This window comes from Lissotriton helveticus, chromosome 2_2 (genome assembly GCF_964261635.1).
Source record: "Lissotriton helveticus chromosome 2_2, aLisHel1.1, whole genome shotgun sequence".
NCBI lineage: Eukaryota > Metazoa > Chordata > Amphibia > Caudata > Salamandridae > Lissotriton > Lissotriton helveticus.
The window spans coordinates 333286851-333313307 of NC_136060.1; positions in this window are offsets into that span (position 1 = coordinate 333286851).

Consider the following 26457-nt stretch of genomic DNA (forward strand, 5'->3'; position numbering starts at 1 on the left):
AACCCATAATAAACATTCTTCTTTTGAACAAGCCGGACAAATACCCATAATAAAAGACCTCAACCCAAATCGTAAATAGGCCATAAAAGAAGGAACAGAAACAGATGAGAAGCAAGATAGAAAGGTGTGTGCATGTACCATAAACTCAGCAATGTCCTGCTCTTTGATCTCTATCTTGGTCAGCTAAAGGGCAGGAACTGGTTTGGCAAGGTCAGCTTCAGGCAACAGGGTCAGTTCACTCAGGTCAAACAGGAGTCAGCACAAACTCAAGCTAAGGTGCACATGTCCCAGAGACTTGTTCAGCCACAGTCATGGGCCTATGTGAGGGCAACCACAAAATGGCTGCCATGCACAAAATGGAACCCAAGGGTTTCAGAACGAAATCGTCAAATACACAGTGAATCCATCAATGTAACATGACGGAAACACTCATGCTTGCTGAGCTCACTGTTTACGGTTCGCTGTTACCAAAATCGTAACAGAACCACGACCATTATGACCCAGGATCAGAATTCACGGAACCTCAAAGATGGGGTTTGGCCCCGAGTTTATCGGTTGGGTCCGCCTTCTCTACTTGGCCCCACTGTCTCGCGTAGTCGTGAACAACCATAAATCCAGCGACTTTTCACTTGGGAGGGGCACTCGGCAGGGTTGCCCTCTTTCACCTCTTTTGTTCGCCCTGGCTCTTGAGCCGCTCGCGGCCTGGGTACGGTGGGACGGTTCGATCAGGGGATTGCGCTGGACTTCGGACTGGGAGGATAAGATCTCGTTGTACGCAGATGACATTCTATTATATTTGACCTCCCCACGCAGCTCCCTGATGGTTTTTATGGATATCCTTGCGATTTTCGGGAGGTACTCGGGCTTCGCAATTAATTGGGCGAAGTCGGTCCTCTTTGTGGTGAGTGGTGAGCCTCCCAGGGTGCCAGAGAATTGCCCAGTGAAGCTGGAACTGGTTAGTTTTCGGTATTTGGGTATCCAGATCACGAGGGACCCCAAGGTCTGCTTCAGATTGAATTTGTTGCCCCCGCTGGCCAGACTGCGTGGTGACGTCGCCAAGTGGAAAACACTCCCGCTCTCCTTATCGGGCCGTGCGGTCCTCTTTAAGATGATGGCCCTCCCGCGCTTTTTATATGCTTTGCAGAATTCCTGTGACCCGGTGCCCCTGTTGTATTTTAGTGAGATAGAATCGCTGCAGCGAGGCCTTTTGTGGGAGGGGGGGCCCCGTATTGCATTGTCGAAATTGATGTTGCCTTGGTACGACGGGGGTATTGGTCTGCCCAACATCAGGAAATACTATTGGGCAACCCAGGCATGAGGCTACAAGGGCCCTTAACTGGGCAGGGCTTATAACAATGGCTACTCCCTTGTGGAGCTCGGAGAAGTTGGGGTCACTGTGGAAAACGAAAGGGTTTGACCGGTGGGATTTGATTGGAATTGTGCAGGTGCGAGATGTGTGGGGAAAAGATAGGATGTTGACGTTTGAGGAGCTGCAAGCCAAGTACCAGCTGCATGATACTGAACGGTTTCGGTACCTTCAGATTCATCATGCTTTACGTGCAGTGGTCCCCCATGGTGAGAAACCTCTGGTGGCCTCTCCGCTTGAGGATCGATTGCTAGACGGTCACATGCGAACCAGAGCCATATCATTGACATACAATAAGCTGAATAATCATACTGAGGATCCCCTAGTGAAGCTTAGGGACCAGTGGGTCGCAGATGGCTTTGTTTTAGATGAGGAGGACTGGAGGGAGGCGGTGTCATCCCCTAGAACAGTGGCGGTTTTAATGTGACTTCGATTGGTCCAACTTAGGATTCTGCACCGCTCCTACACCACGGGTCCTGGATTGTTGAGGATGGGGTTGGCAGTGTCTGCGGATTGCCGAAGAGGGTGTGGGGGGCCGGGAACGTTCCTACATATACTGTGGGAGTGTGAGAAGGTCCGTGATTTTTGGACAAGGATACACTTGAAGATGAGTGAAGTGTGGGGTGTACGGATCAAGTTGGAAGCGTGTCGCTGTTTGCTGAATGTCTGGGAGCCCTCCGACCTTTCGATCCATGGCAAGATCTGGGTCACTCTTGCTTGCGCAATTGTCAAGCGTAATATAGCTCAACTCTGGGATGCGACTCAGGCACCTCGGGTTGGGAAGTGGATGGAGGACCTTGACTATTGTATGTTCCGGGAGAGGTCTGTGTATGTATCTCGGGGGCGACCTCGCAAGTGGGGTAAGATCTGGGGTGTTTGGAACGCTTATCGTGGGGACATCTGCACACCACCTGAGATGGACCCTGCCAGTGTGGATTTGGAAGACACCTAAACCTATTCACTATATCTTGCTTTATTTGTCTACCTCTGGAAGTCTATGTTCTCTATATATATATGTGAAAGTACTCAATGCGTTCTGGTCAGTTTTGAGTTGTGTAATGTCTTTTTGTTTAATAAAAAGATGTTTTAAAAAAAAATAGAATTAATTACAAAAATATGCTACTTTCCAACATTATTACAACAAGAGGCACATATAGCACACGGCAAACAATTGTTTTCATACATGAGATACACATACAGCCAGAAAAGCACAAGCACCAAAAACATGAACTGGAAATTTACTAAATATTATACGAATGCTTGCTATGGTAGGGCTATACTGAAAAATTATATTGTGATTAATGCCAGACCACTCCCCAAATGTAATAGAGATAGAGGTAAAGCACACACTTCAAGATTTAAAAGAGACAAGCACTAGTTCCCAAGACCCCACTACTACTCTATTAAATGAGCGATCTTGACGCGTTGGGCATGCAGTAAGAGGCAGTCCTCTAGAGAGGTAGGCAAAAAGAGGCCCCCAAAAGTATCTGAAGCTCGTAAGGTTGTCTATAAAAATGCCAGCTATTCGCTCCAACGTGAGCGCTTGCCATAAACGAGCGTGCCATTGGTGTATAGATGGGGCATCTTTCCTTTTCCAGGCCTGCACTATTGTCATCTTCACCGCCCAAGACAGAGCCATAGTATAGAACGATCTCCAACAGTTTGATATTTAGGGGAGTCATCTCTGAGTCCCAGTAAAGTGAGCCAAAAAGTGTTTGGTATAGGATATCCCAATATGGCTTTAATCTTGGCCTGTACTTCCACCTAGAGCGGATGGATCACAGGACAATCCCACCATATATGTCTGAAGACTCTGCAGTCCGCAGCCATGCCAGCACAAATCTGAGGTTTCTGGAAATATCTTCCTCATCTTAGTGGGGTAGAGGCACCAGTCATATTCTATCCTGTAGTGCACTTCCCTTACACCTATAGAGCGGTTAAACCATGTCATAACCCTCCAGAGCTCCCCCCACTGCTTGTCAGTGATTAGAGATTCTAATATGTTCTCCTAGAAGCCTTTGTAGTTTGAGTGCGTGAGTGTATTAGAAGGGAGCAGAAGAGAGTACAGGAAGGAGATACGTTCCTTTGATCCTCCTACTTCCATGCAAATTGTTCTATAGGTTGAGGATTCCTCGTAGCAGCCTCTTGAATGTCAGGTTGAAGAACCCAGTGTCGGAGTTGGGTATTGGAGTAATATTCCGTTGCAGGCAGCTGAAAGTCTCTTTGGCAGTTCTCGAGTTTTCTGAGATCCCAATTATGGAAAAGGTCGGAGATCGCGATACATCCTCCCTGTCTCCATTTGTCAAACGGGCCTTCCTGTAGGGCTTGAGAGAACGCTGGGTTGAAGTGTATCAGGGTATGGGGGAGGGAAAGGTCGTCCAACCTGATCATGTAGGAATTCCATCCCATACCCGTAGTGTGGTTCCAGTGGGTATACTGAGATATACGTTGGGTGGTCTATTGCCCATGGGCTTCCACAGTAGATCCCATATATATCTGCCTGATATCGCTCGGTCCATATGGACCCAATGTTTATCGGATTTTCTTGCAGACCATTCTGTTATGACCCTCAATTGAGAGGTTAGAATCTGGGAGTGCTAGCCCCCTGTTGTTTTTCAGGAGTCGCCGCTGTTTGTAGGGAAGTTGGGTTTGTGACCATGGATCTTAGTTCTGGGAGGAGGCCCTGTCTATTTCGAGGAGGGGAGACCCTGGAAGAGATACAACAGCCTGGGCAAAGCATTCATTTTAATTACTTGTATGTGCCCCAGCCAAGAGATGGGTGCCCATCTACGGAAGTCTTCCTTAAGACGGCAGAGCAGGGGGGTAATTGGCCATAAAAAGGTCTGTGATCTGGGGTGTGATCCTTGCGCATAGGTATAGTATGTGTTTTCTGGCTTCACAGAAGGGAGTAGCTGTCACCACTTGCTCCATCTCCTTGCGATTTACTGTGAGGTTAAAGAGAGAAGACGTAGTGAGGTTGGTATGAAAACGGATACTCCTTCAAAAGCCCATAATTCCAATCGTACTGCAGTGATGGAGATCCTGGGGGCCATCAGTGCCATTAAGACATCATCAGCAAACAGTGAGAGTTTGTGGTCATCTGCTCCAAATGGGATGCTCGGATCAGGTGGTTCTCACAGATTTTAATAGCAAAGGGCTCGATGCTCCGAGCAAAGAGGGAGGGAGAGACGGGGCAGCCATGGTGTGTCCCCCTCTCAAGTCAAAAGAGGTCCAAACTCACTCCATTTACTAGGATATGAGCACTCAGTTGTGCATTGTTAATCTTTAGCATAGTGATGAATTTCTGGCAAAACCCATAGCGATATAGTGTAGAGAATAGGAATTGCCAGTTCTCTCATTTCATCACCGCCTTATCAATTAAATGTGTAGCTCATCAGGGGTTATCATGTGTTTGACTACCAGATATAAACCCCGATTGATCAGGGTGGATCAGCTCCGGCAAGATGGATTCCATTCTGGTGGCTAGTATTTTCATGTATACTTTGGTGCATACATGAAGTAAAGCTTCCGATCAGTAAGAGCCACATTGTTGCGGGTACTTCCCCTGTTTGTGGATTACTGACTGTATTGCCATGTTCGTATGTGGTGCGTTTGAGTTGTAGGAGTGTGATCCCTGCTCGGTTGGTGCATAGAGCCTTAACCGTTATCTGCAAAGGTATTATCGGTGTGCCTTGTGTGCCTGCTCTGCCTGAATGAGTTCAGTCTCTAGGGTAATTCTATCTTTAGCTCTTTCTTTGTTGAGGGCAGACATCAGCTCTATGCATTTGTCCCTGATGGCAGCCTTGAAGGAGCCCCAGTTATTAGCATGATTTGTGTGTTGCAGGTCATCAAATGAGAAATATTCCCTTATAGCTATCCTGAGTTCATCTCTCATTTTACTATCTCGTATTAATGAATGGGGGAAGAACCATTTTCTGCTATTCTGGGGTCCTTGTTTCTATCTAAGTGTCAGTGAGACTGGGGAATTATCAGAGATATTGATTGAGTAAATCATGGCAGTTTATAGTATTGGTGCTAGGGCCTGGTTAAGGAATACATAGTCAATTCTAGAATATGAGTGTTGGGAGTGTGAAAAGGGTGTAGTCACGGTTTTTGGGGTGAAGCACCCACCAGGCGTCAATGAGTCCATTTGCGCCAAAGTCTTTTTTCAAGGTTTTAGGGAAGGAGCCAGTGGTTGCTCTCTGGATGCAAGAGCTGTCTAGACCCACATCTCAGGTGGGATAGAAATCTCCCATCAAGAAGTGGTCTTCCTCAGCAAAGCCTTCCAGTGTTGTTAAGATAGAGGAGCAAGGAGTCCCTGGTTTGTGTTGGGGCATATATAGACCAAAAGGTACATTGGCATTGTTGGAGCCTTCCTTTAACCAGAATGAACCTCCCCACTTTGTCTGACTTGCTACCCTCTACTTGGAACCCTAGGGAGGAGTGAAAGAGGAGTGCCAGTCAGTTATGTTTGCTAGAGGATGACGACGTGTGTATAATTGGGTTCACTCTGTGCCTTAATTTGTGGTCTTCCGCCCTTCTCAGGTGGGTCTCTTGAAATGCCACCACGTCATATCTAGCATCTAAAGGGTGTTCCCACAGCTTGAGGCACTTTGTGGGAGAATTGAGACCCTTAATATTCCATGTGAGTGTAGTGATAACCATCATCTTTTCTTTAGATGGTTTCTCGATCTCTCCACTGCCCACGCATAGCCGTTGGCCGGTCTCCCCACCTCCCTGTGTGCAGGCCCAGTTGTCTCCCTTGGGTGCCACCCCAATCCCACAAACCTCCATCCCTCGAATATAAGACCCATCCCGCACACCACAAATCCTCACCCCTCCCAAAAAAAAAGAAAGAGAAAACACATTCTCCCTAATGTGAACAACTGGGGAGATTTTCACCTTGAAAAACAGGTGAACAATCAAAAAAGCTTCCATAGGGGATAACTAGGACATTAACCACTAATGCAAGGTGGATATAGTTGCCTGAGTTATTGAAAGATGTTCTAACTGTAACCGGTACTGTCCATCATTCTTAATATCGGTCAATGAAACATGCCATGGAGGGGGATCTGCCTCCCACTGCTCCAGGGATCATGGAAATGGATAGTGTCTCTCCAGGGTACAACGAGTAGCATACATGAGTCTCTAGTCTCTGGTTTGCTTGCCCCGAGGTGTGGTCCTTGACCACAAATCCCCAAGTCTCTGGGGATTTAATGCAGGAGAATCAACCCTTCCACTATGCCATTCACTTCACTTGCGGAGTTAATGATTCCTATCTCGTATTTTCCACTGCTCTCCCTCTTCTCTGCTCCATCGTGGGCCCCGGGTGCCTCGCTCATCCTCCTTTGCCAGGCTGAGGCCAGGGTTTCCAGACCCACCGCCTGTGCTGTCTCGGCTAGGTCGGTTATATCGTGGCTCTTGTTTTGGAAGGTGAATGCCAGCCCAAATGGGGATGTTCATCTGTATTTGACTTTGTCTCTGCAAAGCTCCTCAGTAATAGGTCTAAATTATTGTCTGCGCGCCAGGGGGGTGGGGACAATGTCCTGGTAAAGATTGCAGGTGAACCCCACAAATGCGACCTGACCCGCTTTGGAAGCTGCCTGCAGAATTGACTCCTTCACTTTGAAGGAGTGAAGTTTGGCCAGGATATCCCTAGGTCGGCCTTTGGTATTCTGTCTCGGAGGCCCCACTCTCTGGACTCTATCTGTCTTGAATTTCACACCTCTTGGACCTAATAGTTCTGCGAATAGACCTGTCACAAGTGCTGCTAGGTCAGGGCCTTCAGCTCCCTCTTCCAGGTCCCTCAGCTTTATGTTGTTCCTCCGGGATCTGTTTTCAAGGTCCTAGCATTTTAGGAGGGAATTTTGAAGTTGGGCATTGATGGCATACATTGATTCATCCATCTGTTTTATGTGGCGGTCAAGTTCCTTCATTTTTGTTTTGAGGTCTAATGTACGGTTCGCAGTAAGTCTACACCTTATTGAAGGAAGGTGAATTTGCTTTGTATGCTGGCACAGAGTAATTCCAGGGAGGTTTGTAAATCTGCGTTAAGTTCTGCCCTTAGTTCTTTTTTTAAGCTTTGCAGGGAAGTAGGGAGTTCTTCTTTAGTTAGCGCCATGGAGAACTCCGCCTCTTTTGGAGGGCTCTGGTCCTGTCCAGTAGTTGGCAAAGTAACTGTAGACCTGGCTGGCTTGCGTTTTCTTAGGCCGCATAAAGTCAGTAGATGGCTGGTGCATGGACTGCAAGTAGACTCCTCAGGTGGCCAACGAGGTGACCCCAAAAATCCCCACTGAACTGTTCTTCCACTCGGGGTCGCCGTTGTGCACCTAGCAACTTAGAGTTTTCGCTACTTACAGGTGCTTGTCTCGCACTCCTAGTGAGTTTGCTTTTCCTGTAGCTTTGGAGGCCTCCTGTTCCTGGTGGCAACTGGGTTCAGTATCGCTGTGTGTAGCCTACTTTAACTGTGCCGGTTAGTATTAACGTTAGTCTAGTCCGAGGGCAGGGTTCTGTCTTCCCCGTGTAGGCAGCGACGGTGGCAGGTTCTCCCCACTCAGCGGAGATTGTGCGTATGCCGGGGGTGGGACATTCACCAGCACCCCTGTGAGTTCTCTGGATGCCTCTGGAGATATGTGCACCAAATACTGCCTATTTTATTATGTTGTGGGTTGCAGGAATGCCACTTAAGGAGAGGACCCGTTTACTCCCCTCCCGTTTAGTGGCAGCGGCACTGGACATTGGCTGCAGAACCAGTCTCTGGTGAACAGAGGTTGCTACTCCTCTTCCTAAGGCCTCATGATACACTGCCCTAATTTCCCTCAACACCGCGCTGTGGGAGGCAGGCATCTTTGAAGGATGACACCATTGCAAGGTCAGGCACTCCAGTTGGCTTCTTTGGACCCACCATGCAGTGCGCGTTGTTTCCCAGTCCCAGCCTCTTTACTTGCCCAACTGTCTTTCTGTGCCCGTCCTCAAGTGCCGGTGTTGGAGTTCTATATCTGGGTCGACCTCACAGTCTTTTCCACACCACTGCTCAGCTACTCCTCTTTCACCCAAGATGGCGGTCTGGGCAAGGGAATGGGTTTGTATCTCTTTGCTTCTCCTGGGCTCTGTCAGACCTACGCAGTGTAGGGGCGCCCCCTTGCACCACTCTGCATCCACACGGCTCGCAGGAGGTAAGAATTATCTCTGAGCGTTATCTCCAAGCATGATCTTCATCATCCGCCTCAGTGCGCCTTTGTTGCCTGGTTGGGGTCTCCTGTGTTTCGGTCGCCAATTCCCATGTTAGACTGTAGAGTTCCACTTCTACATCACTTTCACCCCTTTCAGGAGTCAAGCTCTATAAGCTCTATGCATCAGTGGACAGATTCTGGTGCGATGAGTGAGGATACTCCGTCTTTCTGCTTTCCTTGCAGCGGAACCTCCAAGGATCACGTCTGTTCAGCCATCTTGTTCGGCCACGGCCCCCATGAAAACATTTTGAACTTTTCCGAGAGCATTTTGTTTAACTAACCGGTGTGTTTTTCTTTGCTCATTTCCTTTTCTTCCGTTTAAATGTTATTTTATTTTTTATTTATAATGAGTTGGTTGATTCTAAATACAAAAAGGTCCTTTGCATAATATATTTTTTATTTGCAATTACTCTTTATGAACCTCATAATACATCTTCTAAATACTATTGTATATTCAAAAATTTAAAAATCTTACATTGTTAATGCCTATATGGCTTAATGAGCGGAAGCTAAAGTGTCTGAGCTCCTTAGATAAAGTGCTCTCAAAGTAAAAAGCTTTTATTAAATCACCCAAAGTTCATAATCAATATCTGGTGCCCCTTGGAACTAGTACAAATGCTACATTTCATACTAGAAGTGCATACATTATCACATAAATTACATTCTAATAGAGTGTATTGAACAGTCTTATTATAGCATTTCATTAGGGGTTTCCTTCTTGTTTGATATCCAGAGTCCAGATGTATAAAGCATTTTTACGATTGCAAATACTTGGATTCAGAGTTAGTAACTGCAAAAATACATTTTAATTGACTATGTCCATTTTAGGAGTCTGTAAACGTTTACCAACTCCTAAGAGGTGCTTGCAACCTCATAGCAATTCAGTTTTTGAAATGGCATGTTGTAGGTGCCTCTTCCAAATACTAAATCGGTTTGACGTGTCTATATTTTGGGACCGAAATATGGTTGTAAAACATTAAAAAATGATAGGCTCCTTACATAGGGTGAGACACTATTTTCAAAAGGGACAGTGCCCCTTTGATGTCCCTTCAACTTTGTTAATGTTAAAAAATGTTTGTTGGGGAGTAGAGAGTGGTCCAGGAGACCACTACTGACTTTTAAACAAAATTAAAAAAAAATAATAATAAATGTAGCACTGTTTTCTTTAAGGAAAATGGGCAGCATTTAACAAAAGGATTACTTTATTCAATAGTAATCAAGACATGGTGGCATGCTGACCATTGCACTTCACCTACTCTGTAATGGCCACCATTTAGAGTGTCTCTCAAATTGTTACGTACCTCATTAGTATTCATGAGGTAGGTCGAATTATGACCGAATCCAAAAAAAAGTTTTGGGCCAGTTGTACAAAGTTTTTGGGGGGTCAGAAATAACCCGCTTCACAGAATCGGTTTGTCTGTGAATGCAAAAATTCCTTTTCTGATGTAAAAGACACAAATTGTGATTTGGTAGCAAGTTACCAAATCGAAATTTGAGTTTGCTACCCAATACTAATTCAGTTTTTGCAAATGACATGTTTAACTCGCCCCTTCCAAATACCAAATCACAGTAGTATGTTTTAATGTTTGGTGACCGAATTCTGGTCATAAAAAAATAATATTTTACCACCTCCTCAAAGGAGGTGGTAAGCCATTCACAAACTGATTGTTGTAATTGTTGAAAAAAAATATTTTTTCAAAGTAGGCAGTGGTCCGGTGGACAACTGCCTACTCTTAAAAATGTTACCACTGACTACTCTTAAAAATGTTGGTTTAACTTTTCATTAATTTTTTTTAAGCATTCCATTTTCCTTTAAGGAAGAGATATTGCTTTTAAATAAATTGCTTAATTTAAAAGCAAAGACAGACACGGTGTTTTACGGACCTCCGCGGGCCACCATTGCTGTGATTGATAGTGGGTGGCAATCTGCAACCTACCTCATTAATATTCATGATGTAGGTCAAATAGCAACACAATAGAAAACCATTTTGTGGGAATCAACCTATTATATTTAAACATGGTCACAAAAATACTGATTACAAATTGCGACAAGAATTTTGCAACTAGTTCTACATACAACTGGCCCTTTATGAACAAAACTATGAATACATAGATTGGGTCATAATATTCTATACTGATTTCAAATTGCAACCAATGTTTTGTGATCAATATTTTAAAATTTGGCCTCAAATCCTGATCCATAATGAACAAATGTATCACACTGACGACAGGTGTCTCCCTCTTTCTTAGCCTGGATAATATCTCCATATGCATTGCAATTTTGAGCTTGCTCCACCATTCTAGGAAAGTCAGTGGAGCATTATCTTTTCAGTGTTGAGCAAATGCATTATGGCTACTAATAATGCTACAAATGTAATTTCACCTTTGAATCTGGAATTCATGTTGCATCTCCTTCTAATTTCAAGCCCAGTATGGCACATGTTCTTCTTGGATAAATGGGTGCCTCCAGCCCTACTGCTCTCCTTACATCCACAGACAACTGCAGCAATTAGGAAACGTCCACCTGAGGATCATTATAAACAGTGTGTTCCTAATCCCCTGTCTGGGTTCTACATTTTGGACATTTGGACATTTTGGACATGTATTACTGGATTTGGGGAAGTGGCTCAGATTCTCCCCGAGGCAATTATAATCAGTAAATATAAAAAAAAGTATAAATCTTAAATTGGCTCCAGTGAGTGTCTTATGTATCATCGTATTTTGACGTTCCCACTCATTCTCAGTACATTTAAATCCCTATTTCATATCTTTGTCTCATGATATCATCGTGATTAAGAAAATATGAAATCATTAAACTTTTTATACATGCTTGATACAATGTGATGTAAGTAATTTTAAAAAGTGTTTAGTTGAGACAGATTAAATTGTGATTGAAGAACCACAAAATCTTTAGACTTCATCAACTGTCCCAGCCTGTCTATAACCTGTTAAGACAATGGGTGGAAGGTTTTCTGGGGCCGCTAAGTCTAGTAGCTCCAGATTCCTTATAGAAAAGAAAATTCATGCCATTTAGGCAACATTTTGAACTTCTTACTGGCCAACCAATTCTGACATAATGTTTGCTGTACCTTAAATTTGATCTTTCTTAAGAATTTATGATACTGGAATTTAAACTGGAAGCCTTGCAATTCTTGCTCTTCCATCATTTTCCCCAGGCAATTGTTATTAAAGACCATAGCAAGGACACATTCTCATATTCTTTTTAAAAATATATCTTTGCAGCAGAGTGATAATATTCATATATAAGAGGCCAGACTACTCTTTCTAGCAGACTTCTGGTGATTATTCCACTGATTTTAACTAGCCAGATGAACGAAGTAATCAGGCTTTTATTAAAAACAGAAAAAAATTCCTAGTAAGAATGGAATAATGACATTTTTATCCAGTGAATCTTCAAAATTATTGATTATGGCAGCTATTTTCAGGATTCCAACTGTAATTTTCTTCGTACTAACAAGGTATTATGATATCAGTGATATGAAAAGTTAATCTTGGGCGTAACTGTTAACTGATGTCCCTAATTATCTAACTGGGTGCAAAGTGTTTCAATAGGTAAGTGTTGGGGAGTGCATTCTCATTACTATAAACTAGAATTTCCTTCAGTTTTGTTGCAACTGATCTTATAAACACAAACCTTTTAAATTCCTAATTAGCATGAATTACTATCTCTCAATTGTCCCATTTGGGTGCCAGATAAAGTGCCATGCTGTGTGCATAGAGATGAATCCTTGTCCCAAGGGTGTCCAAGTTCCAGCACAGCATGGACTGAAAAGTCAATACTGTGCTGGAACGTCTGTGCATGCACACAGGGGGACACATGCTGTACCCTCCTGTGTGCATCCACAGGGCATGGGGCACAAAGGGACCCTGCAAGGCCCCCTTTGTTTCCTCTCTGCCAGGGTTTTCATAGAGGAAACTCGTAACATGCTTGGGGGACCACATAAGTCCCCCAAAGCTTATTGATGCCCCTGAACCGTAGTTCCCTGGCGGAGTCTGCGGTACTGGGGCTGCACAACCACTAGGGTCTTAATGTTACAGTTGTAAGACAGCCACCACTGCCCACTTGAGTCTTGTGGTCCGAGGACAGCCAGACTCCTAATTAGGCCCATAATGTATTCAAAAGGGAAAGACAAGTTTGTAATGGGAACTAACATGGTGGAGTTCCAAATGTCAGCCTGTCAGTAAGATATTTCAGTATACCAGTCTTGTAATGGATATTGATATATACAGCTGACTAATAAATCTTTATCTTGCAAGCTTAAAAAAACGGAATTTGAGACCTGTAATATTCCATTGATAGGTATTTAGTAAATGAGTACTTTGCTATTCAATGCTTCAATTACAAGGCAGATTTATGAAACAAGAAGCTGGAAAATACTAGAAACCAATTCGTGTTACCGTACTATTCCTTGTGGTACGCATCCACTCTCTCAAGCACACATAAATGATAGCCCATTGTAGTCATACAATGCTTCTATAGTCCAAAAGGCAAATAACATATACCTCTATCACAACAAGAAAATTGTAATTATAATTGCATTTATTCAGCGCTGACTACCCCTGATGAGGTGTCAAAGTGCTTTTTCGGCGAGTAGCACGGTACTCTGGAACCAAAAGAGGGGTAGTGGTGAATTAGTATAGGGAGATATGAAATTTATTTGAACGGTGGACATGTGAGTTTGTTATTTGGATTGAAAAAGGATAATTGAGGAGTAGACAAGGAAAGGGTTTGCATTTATATAGTGCTTGCTACCCCTTATGAGGTGTTAAAGTGCTTTTTGGTGGGTAGCAAGCTACTCCAGAAACCAAACAAGATTAGCGGGGAATTAGTATAGGGAAATATGAAATAAATTTGAGCGGTGGACATGTTAGTCTGTTAATTGGATTTAAAAGGATAGTGGAGGGATAGCAGAGGGAAGGGCCTAGAAAGTGTTAAAGGAGTTTTGTGGAGCTCATAGCAGTAGGCGGAGCTATGGGGTGAGAAGGGGGAGGTGGGAAGAGTCTAGAAAGACTTGTTTGGGAGATCTGAATAAAAAAAGAGGTATGAGTTGATGCAAGGAGGGCTACAGGAGGGATGAGTCTAGAATTCGTTATTTTGGAGATCATAGTAGTAGAATGGGGTTTAGGACGAGTCACAGAGTGGAGGTAGAGAAAATATTGAGAGAGGCATAGGGTGAGAAATTGGGCAGTGCATTAGAGAGAGTAGTTGAAGGAGGTTTGAAATGAGTCAGAGAGTGGAGGTAGAGTATATATTACGAGAGGCATAGGATGAGATGTAGGGTAGTGCAATGGAGATGCTAAATTAGAAGTAAAGTAATAAATATAAAGATACATATGTGCACGGGAGGTATATATGTATAAGGAAGGTAATATATGTAGATTTAAGTTGTGTTTAATAAACTCAGACTTTCAAGTGTTGCTGTACTTTCAGGTTGTTTTTGTTATTCAATAGTTAAGCATTTGTTGATAAATAGTTAGAATAAATATTTACTTATTTTTGCAGTCACCTATGTACATGTTACACAAAGAATAATATAATTGTATGTAATATGCACATTTGTTAAGCAGAACGAATGAATATCTATATATTTATAAATATAAATATTATACACGTTTATACAAAGCTATACATATATGAAGGTACAAGTATACAGTTCAAATAAATGCTTATGTATACAGGGATATGCTGTATATTTATGTTTGAGTATGGTGGTTATGTGGGGAACAGCCAACTCTCGAGTAGTCTTCTGATGATAAGGTAGTTATCTGTGGATCTTATGTTTGGAGTTAAGAGTTCCATAGTTTGGCTACATGTGCCACCTATGTTGTTTTCTTGTATGGTGGGATTTTGAGGCAAGGTGCCAATCTAGAGTGGAGGTTCCTTTGTTGAATGTATTTGGTGATTTTATTCCTGATGAAGAGGGGTCCTGCTCCATATATCATTTTATGAGTGATACAAAACAGCTTGAATGTGGGTCTTCTGGCAACCTGTAAACAATGTAGGGAATTCAAGGCAGGGGAAATGTGGGTGTGTGGCTTTATATGTAAGAGTAGGCTGGCAGCAGAGTTCTGAATCCATTGTAGTATTTTCAAATGTGTTAAAGGTGATCTGTGATAGAGGCTTTTGGCGTAATCGAGTTTAGACAGAACAAGAGAGATAGTAGCCTGGACCTTGTGTGGAAATCACAGGTGGAGTAAAATGGTCACAGAGATTTTATAGTAACGAAGCTTGATCTTGCTAGTTTGTCCGCTAGGGCATTCTTTTATAGATTGGAGCGCATAGTAATTCCGAGATTTCTTACTTCCTTTGATACTTTAGGCGGTGTTCCCAGATCATCAGGCCAAGCGGCGAGTGGGCCATTCTTTTTCCAATCACTACTTGTGAGTATTTTTGTTTTGGAAGAATTCAATTTGAGATTGCTCCATGTCATCCACTGATCATTGGCTCTGGATTAATACTATTTTGAATAGGGTATTTGTATTTTTACTTATTTAATGTCTATTCCATTGAGCACTGAAGACAAGTCGTTCAACCCTCTTTTGTGGAGGAGGCACTCCTCTTTCAATCCTAACACCTCTGCCCTCTCAAACATTGGAGCACCTAGAGAAATGAAGTGGTGAGCATCTGTAGGAAATCTGACTATTCTTCAAAGCTTACAGTTTGCTATGCCATTTTCCACATACAATTTTAACTGGACTTAAAGCTCAGCACACTGTTACCCCTGCTTACCGGGAGTAAAGCTCCTGTGTGCCTACTTTAAACATGTTTAAAATGGCTTATTCCTGAGTAGCATTTTTTACATACTTGTAAGTCTCAAGTATATAGTGTAGAATGTGCACCTATGGCCTGGAAGTTAAATGCAACTTATGAACTGCAGTACCTATTGTGTCATCTACTACAGTGGCAGTGCAAACATGGCTACAGGTCTACCCTGTGTATCCTGAGTGCTGCAGTGTTAAACTTTCAATTTGACCTGTCCAAATAAAACTTTCAACAGGTAGAAACCTCCCTTTTAAAGATTAGCAAGTCACCCCTATGTAGGTTTTGTAGCTCACAAGACAGGGTATAAGTGAAGACCGGTAGAACATGTCTCTACATTGACAAGGCCCAAGAAGCTATTTTGACTCTTGCAGGCTTAGGTGATGAATGTAAATAACCAGGGTGAAGATTAAAATACTAACACTTATTACCTGAGAAAGTGGCCTGCTAGACAAATAATGAAACCTCTATTTTTAATAGTTACTAAAAATCCAATTCTACGGTTAAGTCTGATAATAAATATTAAGAAAAAGTATGTTTTAGAAAGTTACCCTTTAACTGCATGAACTTTCAGAAAGCTGATTAGCATTAGCCTCTGCCAACACCTCGCCAGTGCTCAGCCTTGAATGAGGTATGTACAAGTTGGGAATTTTCTCCCAGGAGCTACATTATATGTTGACCTGAATTTGTAGGGATAATCTCTCTAAGCTCAGCAGAATCTTCAGGATGATAACTGCCGGCATCGTGTTGACACTATGGGCCAAATTCTGCCTGGTAGTTCTGTTTGAGCCACATGTGCCACTTTAGTGCCCTTGAAAGTACAACATAGGATGCTAGCAAAATTCTTATGTATCCCCTGTCTTTATGCTGTAGGACCTGCCTTTGTCCTACCAGAATTCTGTCTCCTAGTTATTTACAGGTTACAGGACCTACTTCAAACTGGATTTTAGTGTTAGATGTGAGAGGACACTACTGATTACTGTAGTGCACTCCCCTACACACCCACAACCTTTGGAGCACGCTTAGTGTGGCTGAAGACTTTTGCCATATTGAAAACGCCCCGACACATGGCATTTTGAGTCTGTTTGCAGTAAGGCACACAGGATCTACTGAAAACGTGGGTAGAGTTACACCCGGAAACTTTTATCTAATTTGTTGGGGAGTGCCCAGGAATCATTCTCAGCCACTAACTACTGCAAGACATAAATGTGTCACCCCAAGGTGCCCCATCAGAATATCTTCTGCACCTGCAGAACAGCAGAAGAGGACTGGGCCTACTGTTAGTAACTTGAAAAGAGCCCTAAAGGACTGGACATGCTCTCTCTTGCACCCATGTCAAAGAAGTGGAGTCCAAAGGCTTATCTTATGTGTGACTACAGGGGCACAGCAAGCTGCAATAAGCCATTTCATGGAAGTACCCAGCTGACCAGTGGCAACTGTATCTGGACTGGACTTTGCTGTGGGTCTATTCCTGATCCTCTGAGAATCTCTAAGCACCCTCCCCTGAGGTCCAGGGGCCCTTAGTAGTGTACTCCTGTGGTTGTTTGGGCATCAAAAGAAAGTTTGGAAACTTTGAAAACCTTTTGTTCCACAACACCAGGTAGACCTGCGAGAAAACATATCTGACCTGCAATTCCAAAACATCGCATTGAATTCCATCTTTGTCCAGGCCAAGGCTCCAAGCAGGTCTAAAAAACACAACTAAGTCCAATTCTACGTTAGGACCAGGTAAGAAACTTTTCAGCAAGAAGTCTCCAAAGTGTCATAGCTCCATCAGGAACCAACCTGCTTCAACTATCTGGCCTTCGTTCAATAGTAGTAGCTGCAATTTCAGTGGCAGCCCACTCTGTGGATTTTTCTTCTCATAATGTGACAAAGTCCTTTTCTTCATTTGGACTTAGAAACTTTTAAAAACTTTTTGGACTTCCAGACTTTTCACTGGCACCAATCCACTTAGTGTGTTCGACCAGGGCTCCATCGCGATCTACCAAAATGTGCTACTACGTCCCGATCCTCGGCTTTCACAGACTACCATTAGCACTTTGTGCTTTTTGGAACATTTTTCACTTATAACTTTAAAAGCTCACATCTCTGGGTTCCATTTAAAAAATTTGGCATTTTGGTGTCCGTTTGTTAAATGTTTGGCTACTTTTCCAGTTTGATTTGTGATTTTTAGAGCTTGATGTTTTCGATTTTATGACTGTAGTAATGCTTAAATACTTTACACATTGCCCTGAGTTAAGCCTCTCTGCTCTGTACCATAGCTACCGCAGGGTTGAGCTCACATTAATTTGATGATTTTGTATGTTCACCCTGACTCCAGTGGTGAATATTTCTTGAGGTGGGCAGTCACTCCTCCCAAGAAATAACCCAATTTCTTACAGTATCATTTCTTCCAGCTCTACCGCTCACGATTTCCCTATTTGACTTGTAGCCCTGGGGCGTAACACATGGCCCCGTAGCCCCCGTGGTGCGGGGGCCCCCAAGTACCCTTACTTGGAGGGAGCCCCATACACTTCCGAAGCCTTGTCACAAAGGCTGTAGGAAAAAACACTGTAGCTGCGGCGTGGCTGAAGCCTGCTGAACAGGATGGGATATCCCAGCACAGTGACAAACTCTCAAAATCAATTGTTGGCAGAGGAGGCCCCAGGGAAACGCGCCTCCATGTCTTTTTATATCAGTAAAGAAGGAAACACCTGCAGAGCCCAGGGTGAAAGAGGGGAAAGACATACAGGGAAGGAGAAAAGCAACGAGAAATAGCAGACACTTAAAAGGCACAGGTGAGAGGGAGAAAAATAGAAGGGCGATAATTAGTGTGAGGTAGTAAAGAACAGGTTACAGAGAGAGATGGATATGTGGAAGAGTTGAGAAAAAGGCAGATGAGAGAGGAGACAGGTGTGAGACAGAAATAGGAAAGAGATAGCTGCCAGAGAATTAGAGTAGAGAGTTGATAAAGAAGCAGGCAGGTGAGAAAGGACCAGGGTAGATAGACAAATAAGAGACAGGTGAAACCGGATGGTGAGAGATAGAGGGGAGGCCACTAGCGTAACAAAGGCCCCCGCAGCCCCGCAGTGCGGGGAGGCCCCAAGCTCCAGGGGGGAGGCCCCCAGCACAGTACACCTAATGGGCCTGACTCTGGGACCAGTTAGTTTGATGCGGTCGTACACCGTGCACGCAGTGATGGCACTATACACTCTGAGGCTCTGTTCCCACGACCGCAACCTCTGCATGTGTTCACATTTGGTGCTTGCTGCACCACTGACTGTGTGGTCCTCAGGATGGGGTAAGGGTGTGTTAGTCATGCGCAGTGTAAACTGCATGTGCAATGGCACCAGCGGTCTGCACCTGCCACTGAAACTGGAAGGTTGGGTGAGTACTGCTACATCCAGTTGAAAAGGCACTCAATGTATCACCCTGTGCGCAATGTTACACCCACTGAATTTGCAGGTATATGCAAGTTTACTTTGAAGAGGGCGGTTTATTATTGCACTGTATGGGCATGCATGTGCAAGCTATGTGTATAGGTCAAGGTGTGATTTTGGACTTCTGAGAGAAGTCAGTTTCCACTTTGAGAGCATGCTCCTCAGGGGACGGCGAAGGGACCCTCTGGCATCTAATCCTGGTACCTAGTGCTGAGCGATGGTAAGTGACACCCTTCTTGGACAGGGTAAAACCCATTGAGCTGCATTGGCTCTAGAGCCCCTCCTATCTCATTGTAATAAAAGACCCAAGACAGAGGACCCTCCAAGGTCTTCCTCAGAAAGGAGCATTCCTCGTGAATAAAGACACAAGGGAGCGCGTGTCAAAAGAGTGCAGAAAGTTCACACTGGGCCACTATATTTGGTATTGAAGTAAAGGCCAAACCAGATAAAAAACAATGCTTCTGGCGAGTTAAACGCTCGCACATGACGTCCACAATAATCTGCAGGGCACCAATTGAAATCTTAACTAGGCCAATTTGGTGACCATCGTTTTAAGGTTGGTCGGTTGATTAATACTAATCCTAGTTTTGAACAGAGCTTAGAAACGGCAGGAGGGAATTTGAAATCTATAAATATAAGATATAGTATTAGTGCTGTAACATTCCATCCTGATTCATTCAAATGTATGTTTACCCTCTCTTTTCAGGGTTTATGCATATTTATTTTGAGCTCTGATAAAGATAAAGTTGCAACTTTTTTTAATTACACATGCTTGTAAACGTGCACACACACACATGCATATGGTGACTGTTGGGTTGTTGCAATACTCTAAAATAAAAAACATTCAGTTTATTGCATAGACACATGCACAAATGAACATTTATTTGAACAAATCTCATCCCTTTTTAAAGTTACCATTGCTTCCCGTCTGCCTAGACATTGCTCTGATAGTCTTTTTTCAAAAATGAAAAGTCACTCAAAAGAAGTCAAAGTTTTGGGATATTTTTAGTTCCTAAAATAAAATCTAGGCAAGGAAAAACTTTGTTTCCCATTTGTATTTCTATGTAAACATTAGTAAAAGAGGAAAAGTGGGAATGTTAGCTATAGTTACTAAATGTAATGTTAACCAGTGTATTGACTTCAGAAGAATGAAGGGCAGAGTTGGTCCTGCTGGGATTTGAATTCATAGTTTGCAGGTCATGCCAGTGTCACTAGTGGGATAGTACCCTGATCACCTACTAGGTTGCTACTCTATTGGAAGTTTTCTTTAACTAATGCACCAGACTTTGGTCTCTGCACTCGCAAAATATGACCTAAAACAGTACAGAAAATGCCTACTGTCATCCAACGACGTGTATCCAGGTAAACAACTACTTGCATTAGCGTAGCAAGGATGCCTGGGGCCATGGTGCAAGCAAGGGAAATGTCACCTTTGACTGCTGTTTTGGTAGTAAATACAGCAATTATCAGGGTTAAATGGCCCCCTAATGGCACTGCGCCTGGTCCTACTGCACCTGCTGCACAAATGGTAGCTACACCCCAGGCTACTTGGTGAGGAACTACAAAGTATACTCACTGTGCAAGCAGCACCCAGGAAACCAGAGACAGCAGCCACTGAGCATGCTCACTTTGTGCAGCAGAAGGGGAGAGCTGCAGCCTTGGAGGGGAGCTGCTGGGTGCATTCACTGGGTGAGCAGCTCCCCAGCAGCAGTTGAGAGGAGCTGCTGGCATTACACTGTAGACAGGAGAGATGCAATAGGGTAATGACTTAATGGCACTAACTGGGCATGATGACCTGACTGCAAGATGGCCACCTCCCAAACTCTTGCAAATACTGCTGGTAGAATTCACACCCCTTTTTGGAGTGCTCCCTGCTTGTCTCTTCAGACTGAACTGCTCGTACTATGACTCTACACATTGAAAATATCCAAGTGGTATAAGCAACGCTGTAGGTCTCTGATATCAGAGGCAAAGAAATATCAGGGGCAGTGTGTCAAATCCCACTCCCAAAAAGAAGCTGGAAATAAAAACTAGACATAGAAGACACCGCAAACTATCATATGATGAAACCACTGACCCCGGGAGCAATACGGAACATGCTAAAGAAAGACCTAACCACACCCAGAACGACTCATTATTTAAAAACCCCGGAGAACTCGAATCAGACATGTGCTCTAATGGGGTTCCATTGGAAATGGCCTCAGCACAAAATGGAAAGTACAGCGACGGACATGAAAATACAAATGAACCATCTCTGGGCGAAGTACTCAACTCCATCAAACTTTTCCATAAGGATGTCAAAATGGACAGCAACAGGAATCATGCGGCTATACAAAAACTTCAAGATGCTGTACAAAAAGTAGACCGAACTTGCTCCGAAATATCTATTCGAATGGCCTCTGTCGAAACCCGTACTGAAAATCTCGAGCTTCATCTCACAAAACTCCAAACCCAGGAAAAAGAACATGAAGGTGTTATTAAAGACCTGATGCAAAAGGTTGAAGACCCTGAGAACCGAGGCAGGAGAAACAATCTGCGCTTTCTCTGCATCCCCGAGGGCGCTGAGGGAAATGATCCAAGGGGCTTCATCACTGATTTCTGAAAACATCTTTTCCCGAACTCCAAACTTGGAACCTGAATAACGAGATCCAACGCGCACATCGCTTCCCCTTGGTACTCCTCAAACGCAACCATCAAACCCCACAGTACCCGAGAGCCATGTTGGTTTACTTCGGAAACTTCATCTTAAGGGAAAAAATCTATGATATTGCCAGGCCCTCAAATAAAAAAGAATTCAAGGGATTTACTTTCTTTGCGCGCCCCGATTTCGCTCACGCGACAGTAGAACGAAGATGGCGAATGAGGCAACTGTTAGCCCCATTTGAACAAACTGGTGCAACAGTGTACCTACAAAACCCGGCGCGTCTTAAAATCATCTACAAAGGAACAACTAAAAATTTCACAAGTGAGATCCAGGCAGAAGCCTAACTAAAATAAATTACTGAGAAAAGCAAGCAGAACACTGGAAAAATAATCAAATGGCATCCTGTAACGATCTTAACCATTAAAGTATTACACTTTATTGAACATATACGCCAGAGGATCACACACCGGCAGTTCAGTGGGGGAAACAAAAAAGAAAGGACTAAGATAAAGAAGGAGAGCATCTCAATTTTGTAAAAATTTGGGTTGGGAATACAACAAAGTGAAGTAACTTATTTGTATTCTATGTACCCAAAATGTATATATTTTTGATCAGGCCAAGGTGCATGCGTGCTGGGGAGTTCTGTCCCTGCTGACGGCCACACCTGGGCACCCTATGACCCAGGATGTCTCGCAGGGAGAGAGGGGGTATAGGGGGAGGGGAGGGGAGGCTGGGGCGGGGCGAAGTGGGGGAGGGGGGAGCATTCAAAAGAAATTAAAAAAACAGAACCAGGGTCAGGTTTTCAGGTTTTAATGTCTTTATTTCGATAATAAAATCATAAAAGACAAATTTAAAAAACAAATACGAAACATTTCAACCATAATACAGTAAATTGGAAGAAAAAACATTAAACATGTTGTTACACTTAAATCACAGCTAAAACAAATTATTAAACCATCGGGATATACAAAGACATGATTAAACCTGGACCTAAAAAATAAACTAAGTTTGCACATTTCAAAGTACCAGATTAGTAAGCTCTAACCTAGAGCAGTTTAGTGGGAGTTCCTTCTTGCCCTTATTGCCCACGCCCATCCCAAAAATTTAGCCAAGCATACCACAACGGTTTCCGAAGTATTAGTTTTCAGGACCCATATTGCTTCTGAAGACCTTTTACAGGATAGGCGCTGGAACAGAGGTTTTAGCCATGTAGTGCGAGGTTCTAAATACTGCGGGCAAGCAAACAGTAGATGACCCTCTGTTTCCTTTTGACCAGGGCACCAGCAACAAGAACTTGAGGATATTTTTCCCCAAGATGAAGTAAATTAATTCAATGGTAGGGCACCTACTCGAAACTGATGATATAGTTTCTTGTCCAGTGATCGAGTGATGATATCCCAGTAAGTCTCCCGGGAAGAGTCCTGCTTAAAGCTTAGGAATCTTCCTGTTAGGCTACCAGAACTGGAAGCGATTACCAAAGATTGACGCCTTGAGGCCCAAAATAGTTCTTTGAATTCTTTTTTAGAGGGGAATGTGTTGGTACCTGGGGAAGCCCACAGATGATTTAGCCCCATATCTTGTAAACTCTTTTTCACTGATTGAAGCCATGGGATTCTTTCTGAACCCCCCATCGCCCTCACATCTGTTAACTCTTTAGCAAATAATGTAAGATCCGGGGAGGTCCACAAACGCCTCCAGAGAGCCACTACTCTGAATTTTGCCATATCGTTAATAGGAAGGCTTCCCATATCATGGCAGAGAGGTATCGATGGAGAGGATTGTGGTAACCCTACCAAGTTCCGAAGGAATTTACACTGAATTTTATAGAGGCTTGACAGGTCCATAAATCCCCATAAGTCAGCCCCATAAAGTATAGCTGCATTTATTTTGGAATCATAAATTTTCATGGCAGGGATGACCCGTTTAGTTATTGATCTCTTCTGCTCACGCAAAAGACAGCCCGTCAATTGAGCAAATTTAAGCTGTTGGGCCGCGATTTGCTCTTTCCATGACAAACGGCGATCCAAAGTGACCCCCAAGTAAGTCATGGTTTCAACCTGTTCCAGGTTAACCCCACTCATTTTTACGTTACTACGTACAAGGTTATTCCTGGTTAAAACCATGAACTTGGTTTTACCCACATTTATTTGGAGGTCATTATTTACACAAAACTCCTCAAAACGGTTCAAGGCCCGCTGTAGGCCTGACCGTGTCTTAGATAGGAGTAAGGTGTCGTCCGCGAAAATGAGCATGGGGAATTTGGTCCCTGCCAGAGATGGGGCATCAGTGTGGGTATCCGAGAAAAATTTTACTACCTGATCTATAAAGAGCAGGAAAAGAGTGGGCGCGAGGACACAACCCTGGCGAACTCCACGGGTTACCAGGAATGAATCTGTATGTTGTCCTTGTCCTCCCCACCTTACCCTTGCATGATTCTCTTCATGCATTCTAATAATTAGCTCTAGTAGTTCTACCGGTAGCCCCAAGTCCCTCAATACCTGCCACAATTTACCTCTAGGTACCAGATCAAAGGCTGATTTCAGGTCAATAAATGCGGCAAAAATGGTACCACCGCCGAGCGTAACCACCTTCCAGAAGATCATACAAAATCGAAACACCTGGTCGATGGTGCTCGTCCCAGATCTAAAACCTGCCTGCATTGGAGACAGTATATTTTCTGAGTCCATCCACCCCTGCACTCTGGCCAGGATCATTCGGGCAAAAACTTTTTGGAGACAGTCAATTAAACTAATCTGGCGATAGTTGCCCGGATTAGACCTGTCTCCTTTTTTATATATAGGGATGATCTCAGCCCCCTTCCATGTTTTAGGGACGCATGCACCTTTTGCTAATGCGTTGGCTATGTTAGTTATGTATGGCACCTAGAGATCTGTGTTTGATTTAAACAAATCCGCTGGTATTTGGTCCAACCCTGGGGCTTTCCCCCGCTGAGTCAGGCTGAGGGCAAACTCTGTCTCAGTGTTAGTAAAGGTCAGAGTTTCTCCACAAGTGGGTGTTACATACAGCTTGTTCAATGTGGGAAGGGGATCAGTGTCCACCATGCAAAATTGGGACGAATAGTGTGTTATCCAGGCTTCTGGGGACACATGATTAGTTGGGGGTGCGGGAATCAACATCCTTCCCCCATTTAACTATATCCCAAAATCTTGCCTGGTTGTTTGACTTAGTGGCTTCTAGCAAATCGGCCCAAAAACCATCCTCCCACGTCCTTTTAGCCTCCCACTGAACTCTTTTATACCGTTTCCTGGCCTCCTTTACATCACACATATTCCTAGATTTAACTTTATCTACTAGGTTACTGTGAGCCACCCTGCATTCCTTATTATACCACTTTGTCCGAATAGCGAGTGGTCGTCCAGCTCCATTCTGGCAAGGTTTCGAGAGAAGTAACTTGAGCTCATCAAAACATTGTTCATGTATGTCCAGGATTTTGTTTGGTTCTAAGGTACCCTTCCCAGTGTCATCTGTAAGCATTTTGTTTAGTGCAAGCATAACCACTTTCTCTATATTAATCTGGAGGGATTCATCCCCTGAAATGTTGGACCATTTCAGCCTCCTACGGTCATTCGATATAGTTACAACCCCTTGCCCCGTGGGAACTGGATCTTCCGTTCTTATCAAACCATCCAACCTTAATTTCAATGACAGCGGGTTATGGTCGCTTTCTGGGCGGGGGACGACTTCCATATCGACCATCAGTGACCAAAATTCCATTTTTAAAAGAAAATAGTCTATACGGCTTTTCCTTAGTCCATTGTCAAAAGTAAAATTGGCACCAAGGTCAGAGGGTGAACGTCCATTTACTGCCCTTAGCCCCCAAGTGAGACATAGTGCAGTCCAATTTAGAGCAGCCTCCGTTGCTTTCACAGGTTTACTAGTCAGTAGGTCCGGTATATTCCATGTTACATCCTCCGCGGACCCCCAACTGTCCCCCGCAACGTAGAGCGGCTCTATGGTACAGTTCAAGTCGCCAGCTAGAAGGATTAAGGATCCTTTATTCCATCCCGCTAGTTGTCTATCCAGGACATCCACAATCGGGGGACACCGACCACCAGGGAGGCCACGGGAGTAGATGTTACAGATTAGCATATCTTGACCACCTTCCTTGCTCAGCTTGATGGTCAGTAGGTTGGGGATATCCTCATAGATTTCTGTGATTTTAAATCCCCATGCCTGTTTGACCCATGTTGACAACCCCCCTGACGCTCGCCCTTTGCTACTTTTAATTGCTTGTTTAAAGAAGTTTATAAAACCAATTATGTGTACAGGTTCGGTTGCCCATGTCTCTTGTAATAGCACAACATCATATTTAGTGATAAAGTCCAGCCAATCCTCCGAAACCATGCGGGCTTTTACTCCCGCAACGTTCCAGGACACAATATTAAATGTTGTTGTAGATTCTGCAATATTGTTACATGGAATGGACGAAAAGGGGGCATTTGTTGAGGTAGTCCTAATGGACAGGTTTCTATCCCCTGTTGCATCTACATTACTTTTTTGCAAACGTTCCCCCTGTACCATAGCCACTATTTCTGCTATTTTATCTGGTGCGATCTGATCACCTATTTCAGATATCAATGGAATTTGGTGTGGAGTTTGTACTTCCCTCTCATCAACAACGATGGGGCCACTCGTCAAACCGGGAGAACACCGTCAATCTACCATCTCCAGGTCAGACAACGGTCCAAAGCTGTTGAAGAGTAGGGGGTACTGGGATGGGTGAGGTGTTCTAGGTCCTTTGTACCTCCCGTCTCTCACTCTCCACTGGCTTGTACCTGTAGGGCGATTACTATTTGTATGAGAGTAAAAATAGGAAAGGTCTAGGGATTGGACGTCGCCCTGACGGGCAAATCTAGCATTCCGTCGTATAAGCTCCACAACCCATGGGTCTTTGAATGAGATCAAAATACAGTCCCCTTCCAAGTCTTTGGTACCATAACCCACCCAATCTACTCTTCTCACATATAGAATTTCTGTTGGTGATGATGGTG